Here is a 12,704-nt window from a genome sequence, read left to right as displayed (position 1 = left end):
AAAGATCATCCATGTTTGCAATGTTCTAATGTTTCTGCGTGCACATGTTTATGGTCAACTAAATCAAATGGGCCTCTTCATTGCCAACTAATTGCAATGGAAAGGTTATTCACAATTTTTGTTTTGACCTGACCGTGTTCGTGCACAGGCATTATGTGCGCCAAGAGGGTCATAACGCCTAGGCTTTGAGCTTGAAATGATAGGGGTCATGTCCCTAAATCTTTTGGTACCAGAGTTCTTGGTACCAAAACGAATTTAATTTTTAACTCAAGAATTTTAGAATTTTTATTTCTTTTTCTTGGTGTTGAAAATTGTGTTAAAACTTTTATGAACAATTCCTTTTACTTGTCCAATATTCCTTTGTTTTTCATAATTCTAGTTTTGATTTTGATGAGAGGTTTGTAATTATATAACCTCGCGGTTATTATTGGGTGTTTATTCCCAATCATCGTTTACGGATGCTAGAATTGATTATATGGTAGAAAAGCTTAAGAGCTTGATATATTGTTAGCCTCTCTAAAATCCTTTGTCACAATATTTTGTTTTGGATTTGTTGGCTTTTGAATTCATTATAATTCACTTATATGATGATATTTATTGTTTGTGCTAATGAGTCATCTATCGTGGCTTATAATGTATTCTAATGAGTGGTTTGATTCAAGTTATGTAAAGAAAAATTTTTCTTTTATTGATCAAACATTGTTTTTGAATATAAACTTTGATTTTATGAATTCTTTTAGTTGATTTGTTTTCATTTGAAAACTTTTTGCATGATTCTGCATGTTCTCTTCTTTTGATTTTCATAAATGCATATTCTTTTTATATGGTTTTTTAAATATTTTTTGTGTTATGAGACACTAATTTCATTTTGACATATTTATGTGTGTTCTCATTATCTTCATGTAATGTGAGTAAATTTTTAGCATATTCATGTATGCTGCTCACATATGTTTTTCCCGATGATCTTCATTGCATATAGTTCTATATGGCTTTTGATAGGGGGACAATCCTATATTATTTGTATGTTTTGAACTCACCCGTCGCTTTTATTGACAGGGAGCTTTCGCCCTCTTATGCTTTATCCTTTTTGATGTTGTCAAAGGGGAGAAATATTGTGAGTATCATTGCTTTCTTGTTTAATATGCATGATATATTAAATATAACATTATAGGTTCATTTCCTTCAATGCATATATTCATTTCTGTATATATATGTATCACATATATATATGCCATGATATTGTGTAGTATATTTCTTTCTGTTTATATATGCATGAATATTATACATTATAGTATAGGTTGATTTCGCTGCATGCATATTTCTTTTTTGTAAATTGTTTGTCATCATCGAAAAAAGGGGGGATGTTGGCCTTCTTGTTTGGATGATGTTTAAGCAAACAATTTATTAGCTCTAATGGTTGTTTGTCTGAGTTGTTTGTACATTCCTTATGTTTTGTAGACAAACCAACGTTGTTGGACGGATGGGTGGAATATAAGCTTCAAGCGATCACTATCCAATGGAGTTGGCGAATAACGGTGGAAGCCTTGCTATCAAAGTTCAAGATGCCAAGTTAAAGCGCTTCATCCGCAAGATTAACCTAGAAGAGCTTATTGAAGATCAAGAATCTAGCTTGGTAATTCTAGTTTAGAATTTATTTATGTGTGTTTATATACTCTAAGCTCAATTATCTAATAGCACGACACACATTTATTAGTTTCCTTGTATATATATCGTAATAACACATATATATAAAAGCAAGTTTTGGTTTTAATGGTTATAAATATGAAATTACATGTTCATATTTAATTATTGTGATTTGGTTTATTTTACATAGATATGAAACAAATATATTTTCATATGCATATTCATAAGGTTTCATTTTCTATTCGTATTTGTGAAAAATATTGTATTCTTAGTTTGTAGACTTCAATCAGTTATACCATGTTTTACTAAGTCTACAAAACATTTCACAAAGTTTCAAGTTGGGTTTGATGTCAAAACAGCGCTAAAGATTCAACGTATCTCATATTTTGCATGTTTGGAACTATTTTGGCAAAAAGATGATATTCATCTCATTTGGGAAGCTTTTAGAAAAGCCGACGTTTTTGTAGCATGTTTATTATCATGTCTAGCAATCGATTCCGCCAAAGTTTTACATTTTTTGGAATTTGTTTGATATTTTTAAAGAGCTTTTTTAAAATCAGCAAATCAGGTTCTTTTTTAGCTGTTGTCAGATTTTCGGTGCGACCGACCCGGTCGACCGATCAGTGGTTTTTCAGCATTGGGCAGAGAGTCTGTCGGTCGACCGGATCCGGTCGACCGAGACTTCGCATCGTCGACGCACCGGTCGACCGAGATGTCAGCTTGTGGTTTCTCGTTCTTCGACGCTGGAATAAGGGTTCGAGCCGAATTTTCGCGTCGTTCGACCGAAACTTTTGCATCGGTCGACCGACAGAATTTCCGGTCGACCGACGCGATGGCTTTTACTGTTTCCAACGGCTAGTATTTTGTACGTGGCGGGTCTTTTTGGTCTTTTGTTTGGGTGTTTTTTTGGGCTGAAGATTTCAGTGGGGTATATATAGCCGCCATTGCTGATGTCTTTTCAACCCAACTAAGAGAGTTTTTAATACAAGTTTAATAAAGTTTTAAGGCAGGGTTTATAGTGTTGGTTTTTAAGTGTGTTTAAAAAAGCTTTTAGCAAATTGAGAGTTTGTTTTTGTGATTCAATTCTACAGAGATTGAAGGAGATCTCTATTGTGTTTGGGCATTCCAACTTATTCTCTTCTCCCACGTGCTCCCTCCAACTGCTTGATATATTGAGAAGTTTTCTAAACTCTATTTTCTAGCTTTTTTTATATATTTTGATTAATCATTGTTATCAAGCTAGAACTACATTGAGTTTAGTTTTGATTTATATGCTGCTTTGTTCACATCAAAACCTTTTGAGGCCTTATTTGTATTTCATTCATAGTATAATTTGGGGTCTTGTGGTTTTGTGACTAAGAGTTGTGCTTATTGAGTTTCTGCACGCTGTTTTGAGAGCAATCAATTTGTCATATTTGTGCTTTATTGTGAGTAATCACTTTGTAAATACACTTGTACACCGAGTGAGGAGTGTGTGGTGAGAGTCAGGGAATGCGTCCCAAGAGGAGTGGCGTGCGTTGACGTGCCTAGAGAGAGGTTGTAACCGAGCACTTGAAGGGAGACAGCGGCTAGGTCGCAAGCAGCTTAGTGGGTGTAGAGTGTGATTGCAAGAAGTGTGAGTTGTAGAAGTTTGTCGGTTAGTCTAGAAAACCGGGAGTTGTGTAGAAGAAGTTCCGGCTTCCAAAACCGGCATTGTGTTAGTGGAAGTTTCTGCCCGGGAGATGGGGAGGGGCGGAGACGTAGGACGGAAGGTCCGAACTCCGTGATCATATCTTGTGTTTGAGTGTGCTTTGGGCGTTTTATTTAATACTTGGTGCTTTATATTCTGTATCGCCATTGTCATTAGCTCATTAATCATATGATCCACTATCTAGTCTCACATTGTTTACGACCCTTGTGTTAGTTTATATATCCTTGCATATATATATATTTCATCATATAGGATATATCTCATCTGTTTACGATTGCTTATCTAGCTCATATTTCTTGTGGTATTTCATATTTGCTAGGAGAACCTTGTTATTAAATTTTATAATTGGCATTTAATCGGATTAGATTAGCATAAGACCCTAATCACCCCCCCTCTAGGGTCTAACATGAAGCCCAAAGAGCAAAGCCCATCAAGGATAAACCCTCAAGTTGACTTTAAATAAAATGGACTTGGACTTTAAATGAAATGGGCCGGACTTTCATTTTCTTTTGAAATCAATGAAGCTCCATTTTGAAAAGCAAAGGAACTTTGGACTACTGTAGTTGGACATTAACTTGAATGGGCTGAATTTCAGGTGGGCTGCAAATTTTAATTTTGTGCTATCAAATCTCAAGGACCGGACTTAGGATGCTGAAATTCCACTCAACAAATAAATGACCGGACTTGGAATGAGCTTTGATTTTTTTGACTTGGTTGCTATGGACCGGACCTTGGACTTGCTTGGCTGGAGATTAAAGTTTCATTTTTAAGATCAAATGGGCCGGATTTGCTTGTGTGCTGCAACTTGGATTTTCACAAGAAAATTGTGCTAAAATAAATGAATGGAATTTGATTTGCTGCAAACATCTATGGGCCGAAATTTGAGAGTTGGATTTTAATTTCGAAAATCAAATGCCATGGACTTGGGATGCAAACTTTGATTTGAAAATCATTGTGTGGGCATTTTACATTGGACTTGGCTTTTAATCTTGAGTGTTGCATTGAATTTTTGGATCGGACTTGATTTTCAATTATTTTTGAAAATCAATTGGGCCTCCTATGTTTGGGCTAGAGAAGAACAAAAAGCAAATTCAAAGGTGGAGATTGTTGCTTGGGGCTCAAGACAAATCCAATGGCTCATATTCATTGAAGATTACTATAAATAGGGGTAGAGAGTGAGGGGTTAAGGGGGTGAAAATTTTTGTAAACTCCTTTTGGAGAGGAGGGCTACTCTTAATTGAGAAGGCCTTCCAAAAATTGTAACTTTAGTTGCAATTAATAAAAATAATTTTTTCCTCTTTAAATTTGTTCTTTCTCCTCTTGTTGAATGATGAGGATGGAGATGAAGAGCAATTTGAAGGTTTGCATTTCTTTTCTCTTTTATTTCTTTTTAGTAATTTCTTTATTATTGCTTATTAGTTAGATTTAAATTCATGCTTGTAGTATAGATTTACTTTCTTGTCTTTTTATTTCATTCTCATAGATTAGATTTATTTTCATGCTTATAGAGTAGATTTATTTTCTTTTTGCAATTTATTTTATAGTTTAGATTTTGCAATTTATTTTGTAGTTAGATTTTAATTTCTTACACTATTCACCTTGAGGCTAGAACCCTCTTGGGTTTAGTTTTTCTTTTTGTTTATTTTTATTTTGTTTGATTGTCCTTTAGGTTAGAACCCTCTAGGGAATCGCCCTTTTCTAAGAAGTGGGTTCAATTTTAGATTATCCATATCTATGATTGAATCTATCATCTTTAATTTCTTGTATTTTCTTTTATTCTAGAATTTTGTTCTTCATTCTTGATTTTTTTATTTGTTTATTGATTTTATTCATTTTTCCTTCTCATATTATTGATCATACTCATTCTCTTTTACTTCCACTCTCACTTACACTTTGCACCTACTTACACACCACTTTCACTCTTTCAATCTCTTCACAATCATATTCACTCACCAATCTTATTTGTCACGCACACAACATAAGAACCGATTTTATATTTTCTTCTACAAAACACCTTCCTCGTGGGATCGATATCTTAAATACTATAACTTGACACGGTTGTGCACTTGCAACCTTTTCGGTACATGTTTATGTCGCATCAGTCTCTGTGGTAGTGATAATACTGTTTGGTATCTCTCTTGTGGGGATCCGAGGTCATGTGGAAGTAGTGGGAGTTTTGATAAGATGTCCCTTCTGCTAGATTTGATGTTGGACTTGTAAAAGTGGGGCATTGAGGGGAGCAAAAGTGATTCACCTCATCGTATCCCTTTGCTCATCCCTTCTCTTGCTCCTCTTGTTCCTTCCATTACCCCTTCTATCAGATCACCCAGGCTGGTCACCATGTTACCAGGGTCGTCCACTTCCATTACCACTCAGGCTTGGAATATTCTGAAGTATTCTCTAAGAGTCTTGCCTGAGTTTTGTAATTTGTAGTAGAAGAGCGGATGGTTCCTTCTTCTTGGTGTCCTCTAAGAAATAGTGGACAAACTTTTGAGAGAGCTATTCATAATTTTGAATGGACTTCCTTTCTAGGGAGTTCCATTACATCTGAGTGCTACAACTAAGAGTGATAGTTAAGGCACTACATATGATCAGATCTGTCACATGCTGCATGCACATTAAATCAAAAAAGTTTTGCATATGCTAGGCTAGGTCTCCTTTGCCTTTATACTTCTCGATATGCGACATCTTGACTTTGCGATAGGGGCCATCCATAATATCATCAGAGAGGGATTGTTTCTCTGGTGATATCAGCCACCATGTTGAAAGTCTAGTCGTAATTAGGGGCTAGGTCGCACATGTGTATCTCATCCCCAGTGATGTAGCCTAGGATTCATGATTAGGTTCCTCACTTGAGCTTTCGCAGGCAATGTCCCTCTATTGAGGGATCTACCGGGTATTTGCAACTAAGCAATCTTGGTAGCGCAGCAATTGTAGAGTGGTCTCCATGACTCACTCTTCATCTCTCTACCAATAGGACCACTCTCCTCACATCAGAGTGGAAAATGGCAAAGAGTTTTGAAGAAATAGGAGGTGGCCTAGGAGTTCGGTGAGCTGATGTTGGAATGACTGTGCTAACCTCTAGAGGATGCATCCAGCTAGTCTTGAATGATGTCGCCATCACTGAAGGAATCTCTAGGAATATTCAAGTTAGGGATCTAAAAGTGGTTGTGATCAGCCCTTTTTTTAGAGAAGACAATGTGGCTCCACGTGGGTGCCGAACTATTTTTGTTAAAAAGTTATTCTCAAAATTGAGTAGGATCAGCCTTTTTTTAGAGAAGACAATGTGGCTCCACGTGGGCGTCGAACTGTTTTTGTTGAAAATTTAATCACAGAATTGAGTAGGAATTAATAAGGAATTAGGGGGTCCTTGATCTTCTCTAATGTCTGATTAAATTAGGATAGGTAGATCCCTGCGCAAATAGCAAACATTAGATGCTCCAGAGGAGATTTCTTTTGGTATGTCCTGCGACGCTCAAGTTAGTGACTGATGGAATCATTGTGAAGAATAATAGATTATCGAGCTTCAGGTTTAGAGAGTTTAGACCTAAGAATGGTGAAGATCTCATATGTTTTATATGGGGTATCGAGGGCAAATTGGTAACTTGACTCGACCGGTGGTAATGGTACTTCATTTGCATTTTACATTTGTCAATGATTGATTGGGTGATCTTGTGAGAGTCTCTCATACTATATTTAATGTGATAGTGACATAACAACGAGGTGTGGGCTTTGTTTGAAGAGTTATTATCATATCTGACCTGCATTTGATGCGTTGGTGACTGCATAGAGGAGTATGGACGATGCCTGAGAAGTCATCATCACGCCTGATTGTATATTAAATGTGGGTGCCTTCAATGAGGCAGTCGAACATCCACTTGACTTGTGACATGTGCTCTTTTGTGGGGTTCAAGCAAAGGACGCTTGCAGATCCAGATCGGGATTACTAAAAGGGTCGGATAATTTTGTGGATTGCGACTATACCGGGATGAGTCTCCGATCATATGACCGACCCTCTTGACACGTGGACGACTTTTAGGAGTTCATTAAATTCATAATTTCTAGGGGATTATAGTTCTTAAATATAGAACCCATGTAATATATGCCATCGACACCCCAACGATGGAGAGAGCAAGGGCGGCTTACGTTTTTATTTCAAGGAAGAGCATACTCTTCAACCTTAGCTCCCTCAGCCACTAGAACAGCATCTACATGAGCAATAATACTCCAAATTGCCAAAGGCTTGGCAATAATAATACCTCAAATATATCACTTGAGCAACCTCTACTCATTAAATACCCATCACCTTCATTTTTCAACAAATATTTAAGCTTTAACCTAACAAGTACTTTACGCAAGAAATTGAAAGAAATAACTCTTACAATAAACATATGGTGCTCGTTGAATCCTTCCTTATACGGCAAAGGGCTTTCAACTCCATCACCTCCATTATTACACATTGACTTCATCGAACGCCAACCGTTTCATTAATTTGCTGCACTAACCATAAAAATCTGGACAATAGTGATGGGGCTTATTTATGATTAGGCTGGTCCCCTTGATGGTTAATGTACATACTATCTTCATGAAATAGGCGAATGTGCGTGTATAAATTTAGCGAGCAATTTATGATCAATTTCTCAATATTGACCTCTTATGAGTTAGTAGTACAGCTGTTTGTCGAAAAAGTGCGATTGGAGCGGCACAAGATTCCAATACGGTAATCATATTATTTGTGTGTTTTTACTAATCAGGGATGATGATGCATATGCAAATACAGATATGATTCGGCAAGAAAAGACTACATTCCTGTACAATGGCGTAGCTAGGAATTAGAGTGCGCGCGTGTTGGGTTGGGTTGGGGGGTGGTGTGATTTGATTCTATTTTTTTAAATACTAAAACAATTTTGTCAATAATTACATTCAGTAATATCAATATTAATTGTTTTAAGATAAAGAATTTGCTCTCAAATTTTCGCATAGAGAATCACTTGTTAATTTTTGCACAGACATATTGCTCAGTTCATTTTCCTTTCGGATGTAGCCACCAGATTGATATAAAGTGTTTTTCAATACGAGTCCCATGTCTTTATATTTTGAATTAGTCCCTCAATTCATTGAAATTGCTACTAGGTGCTTTAATTCTCAAGTTAATTTGATTAAATTACTAAAATTGTTAGTAGATCCCCAAATACTTAAGCTATTTTGAAATTAGTTCCTCTAAATAGGAGTAGACATATCAATTTTGAGCGATTATTTTAGAAAAAAAATATGAGATTGGGGGACCTGATAGTCCATAACCAAAGATTTTGCTAGGTAATCTCTCAATTGCTACTTCTACTTTTGTCTAGAGTGACTAATTTCAAATATAATTTAAGAATTAGAGGACCTAATAGCAATGTCAATGATTTGAGGGAGTAATTTTAAATATACTTTAGAATTGAAGGACGTGACATCGGTTTCAATAATTTGAGTGACTAATTTCTAAGCATGAAAGATTTAAGGGACTAATACTAAAAACCCAATTTAAAAAAAAAGGAGCACCCTATTGAGTTTTGCAGCAATAATTGAGGGGGTTGGGGCGGGGGAAGAGGGAGGGGGGCGTGGGCACGTGGCCCCTCAACCCCACCTGGGTCCGCCTATGTTCATGTATACTAAAGTTGGAGTATTGACGTAGATTGGATGAGAGGAAATAGATACATACACATCATATGTGAGGGGAACACTGACCAGAAGTATGTGGATCATGCGATATAAGAACTACTTAAATCAAATAGAAATTTGCAAATCATAGGTCATCACTATATTCTACATATAGAAGTATACGATAAAGGCACATCAGAATGTATAAATCTAAGATCAAAATATTTTACATGTACAATTGACATGGACGTTTGTATATTTGTATCTATATCCGATAAAAATAACACAGTTAGCAGTCGTCATCTTACTTGAAGGTCATGGGTTCAAGTCGTGGAAACAACCTCTTGTGAAAACGCAAGGTAAGATTGCGATGATAGATCTAAAGTGGTCCGGCTCTTTCTCAGACCCCACACATGGTGGGAATTTCATACATCGATCGACCTTCCTTTATCCAATAAAAAAAATATAAAAAGCCCAAAAAGTAAGGTTACTCGTAAAAAAAGAATTGCCAAGAGCTGAACTAATTCCAAAATAAATCAGGCTTTATCTACATGCAAGTGGCGATGTCAAGCTAACACCTTGAAAGAGAGATGCGTATATAATAAGCAAGTTCACCTCCTCTCAAACCAAATGCCAAAACAGCCAGCATCATACCGCATTAATTATAGTCTGTTGTGAACTTAGTTCGCAAATATCATCTCGTTCTCCTTCACACCGCTTTTGCTTGTGAAGATGATCTCTGAAACTGTCCAAAATGCCTCACGTGATCTCCATTCTCCACGTTCCCCGGCTTCCATCCTCCTTGTCTAGCTTCTGTATCTCTTTTCAAACTCTCCGACACTGTTTTATGAGTTGCTCATGCTACAGAAAATGTTATAGTATAAGATCATAATCCTCTACCCTCACCTATTTGGAGTTTTGGTCCAGTGCCAAGAACGTTGTGCAAGCCAGGTTCAAAACTTACTTGTCATGCATGAATTTATAAAGCAGATTAAAGAGGTAACAACTCATGGAGTCCAGGTTTTCAATTCATGAAAGGGCCCTCAAACTGCAGGAAACATGTTAGGGTATAAATTATTGTAACTTGGAAGAAGTATTACTCAATCTAATACAAATTATAAACCCCTTGAGATCTCCCAAAGGTGAAAGACACTGGCACAATATAAGGAATTAAAAATAAAAAACAACTCTTGGACCTTCTTCCCTCGCTAAAATTCGATGAGAAGATCTTGTCATGCATCTATATCAATAATCTGGAAGAAGACCATTAGATTTTGTTTGAGGCTTGCATATATCAATCAGTCATTTTTTTATTGTGAAAATATACATTTTTGTTGGCAATTTTATCAGGAAGAGATCGACAAAGATTTATATGAGGGTCTCTTTAATCTTCTCTAATGGCTTATTGTCTTTCAGAGATGTGCAGAGTCGCAACATCCCTGCATAGAATAATAGAGGTTAGAGGACCTAGAGGTAGTTTCCTCCTGCGTGCCCTCCAATGCTCAAGTTGGTGACTAGTCTAATAATCTAAAGAGAAAAGTAGAATGTAGTCTTTAGGGTTTTTTGTGCGTACATTGGAATAATAAAGATGATGTTATTTATAGGAAGTTTGTGAGGGTATTTAGGTAATTTGACTAACTAGTTGATCTGATGTTGTGTCGTCACTTTACACATGTTCGCAGCCGATTGGCTAGAGGTGAAAAGCGGTACCATCTCATTAAATGTGATGGTGACAAAATGACAAAGCTACAAGAGTCCTTCACAGAGTCATTATGATGCTAGCCATAACATTAAATACAATGGCGACTAGGTGGTGGAGTTTAGGCGTTGAACTGTTTTGCATTAAATGTAAAAACTGTTGACAAGGCCACTTGTCATTCCTTATCCTGGGCTTCTCCTCTATTGAACCTGACTTGAAAGCCCCTTTCGCCTCGGCCTGAACTTAATCACGGATCTCAGCTTGAGGACACCTTTCGTCTTGGACCCAGGTCATATAGATGAGTCAGGTAGCTCGCAGCTTAGACTTGGGTCGGGTATGTCAATCATGCGTTTTGCCCACTAAGTTCGCCAAGTGGTTAGTTTAAGGACATTGTAATTTTTGAGGTACAACAGAACTTAACCAAGGAAATCTAATACACATTAAAGAAAAATAAAAGAAGGAAAACAAAAGCCAATACAATGTGAGAGAATAAATATTACACCAAGAGAATCAACACTTTTAATCAGTCCTAGTTTAAAATATAGTCAGCATACTAGTTTCTACATATAGAATTGAAGAGCCAAAAGGAAGTTATTTGTGCCACAAATCCAAGGCCAATTTTGACGTTGAAGGTTGGTATATACACTGTATTTTGGCTAAACGACATTGTAGCTTGGAGCTATTTGAAGATGAATACCTCATACCAGCTTATTTTATCAGATTTAGCATATTGCATCCCATCCCATCCGGAAAGGTTTTTATTTTTGTACCTTTGCAGATTCTCGCATGTTTGTTTCTTGAATCCTCCCTGTCCAATGGTCCACAGCAATGGCATAAAGAAGGCAATGGCTTTTACGCAAATTACCCAAAACAGTACTGTAGGCCCCTAGAAAAATGCATTTTTGCACACATATATATACCCCACCTATGGTTGATATTTTCTTTCATTTCGTAGAATCTTGTAAATTGAATTCAGCCTCAAAATAACTTGATATATATGCACCACAATGTCTGCTGTCTCCATAAGGCCATGACGTCTTTAGCATCTGAACTTAGCGGACTGCTGAGTAAATTTTACACTCCCGGTGAAGTCAGAAGTTATAATATCTTTGTTTTTCGTATGAGAAATTAAAGAGGGTCTCATCTTCGCAAGTGCACCTGCAAACCATGACTCATAGAATTTGAATGTTGTTGGAATGGAGACAAAGCTTGGATTTAAGTTATCGATCGCCAAGCCATCTCATTGAGAACACGACAGACTGGGTTCGTGTGTGAGTTATTGGCAAAAACTCGATATCTAGACATCTAGTTTTACTTACATGACATACTTACCTATATATTTATTAAATTTACCTAAATATGACCAATATCTAGTTTAGAGTCTTTGACATGGGACACTATCCCAATGGACTGGACATTCACTTAATACTAGCCCTGCTCATGAGAATACATCCAGAACTCTTCACTAACATACATTAGAGCCATAATATGACTCCCCTTGCTTGGATATACAATGTAATGCCTCTTGAATTCTACAACTGGAATCCTATTAGCCGGAAGTGGAATAGATAAAGATATGGGGCGTTTTATAATTTCCGTATGTTTTTTGGCATAGAGTTATGTTACATGAGATAAAATAACTATATATTTACCATGAAAATTTGGGTTAAATACTGCACCGGATTTAGGTTCAACTACAGAATGTTGTTCTTCCTTTGTTTGTGGACATAGGTTAAATTCTAAACTAATCTCCATGTCGTCTTCTTGTCTTTCCCCACCAATTCTTCAACAATGCATTGATGGATTAGAGTACTTTTCTCGAATTTGTTGTAGCACAACTGTTTAAATCTAGATCTGAAACATTCGACATGTTAACACAAATATGTGTTATCTGACTGGTTGTTGACATATTTAGATTTCGGTAGCAGCATTTTGCAGGTGTTTGATTTTCACTAAAGAAGCATGGAAGCAAATGGTGATGTCAGTGCCTAACATATGTTGCAGACTAATTTGATGTCCATGTAAGAG

This window comes from Asparagus officinalis, chromosome 10, assembly GCF_001876935.1.
Source record: "Asparagus officinalis chromosome 10, Aspof.V1, whole genome shotgun sequence".
In the NCBI taxonomy this organism is placed as follows: Eukaryota; Viridiplantae; Streptophyta; class Magnoliopsida; order Asparagales; family Asparagaceae; genus Asparagus; species Asparagus officinalis.
Note: the sequence above shows the minus strand (reverse complement) of the source record.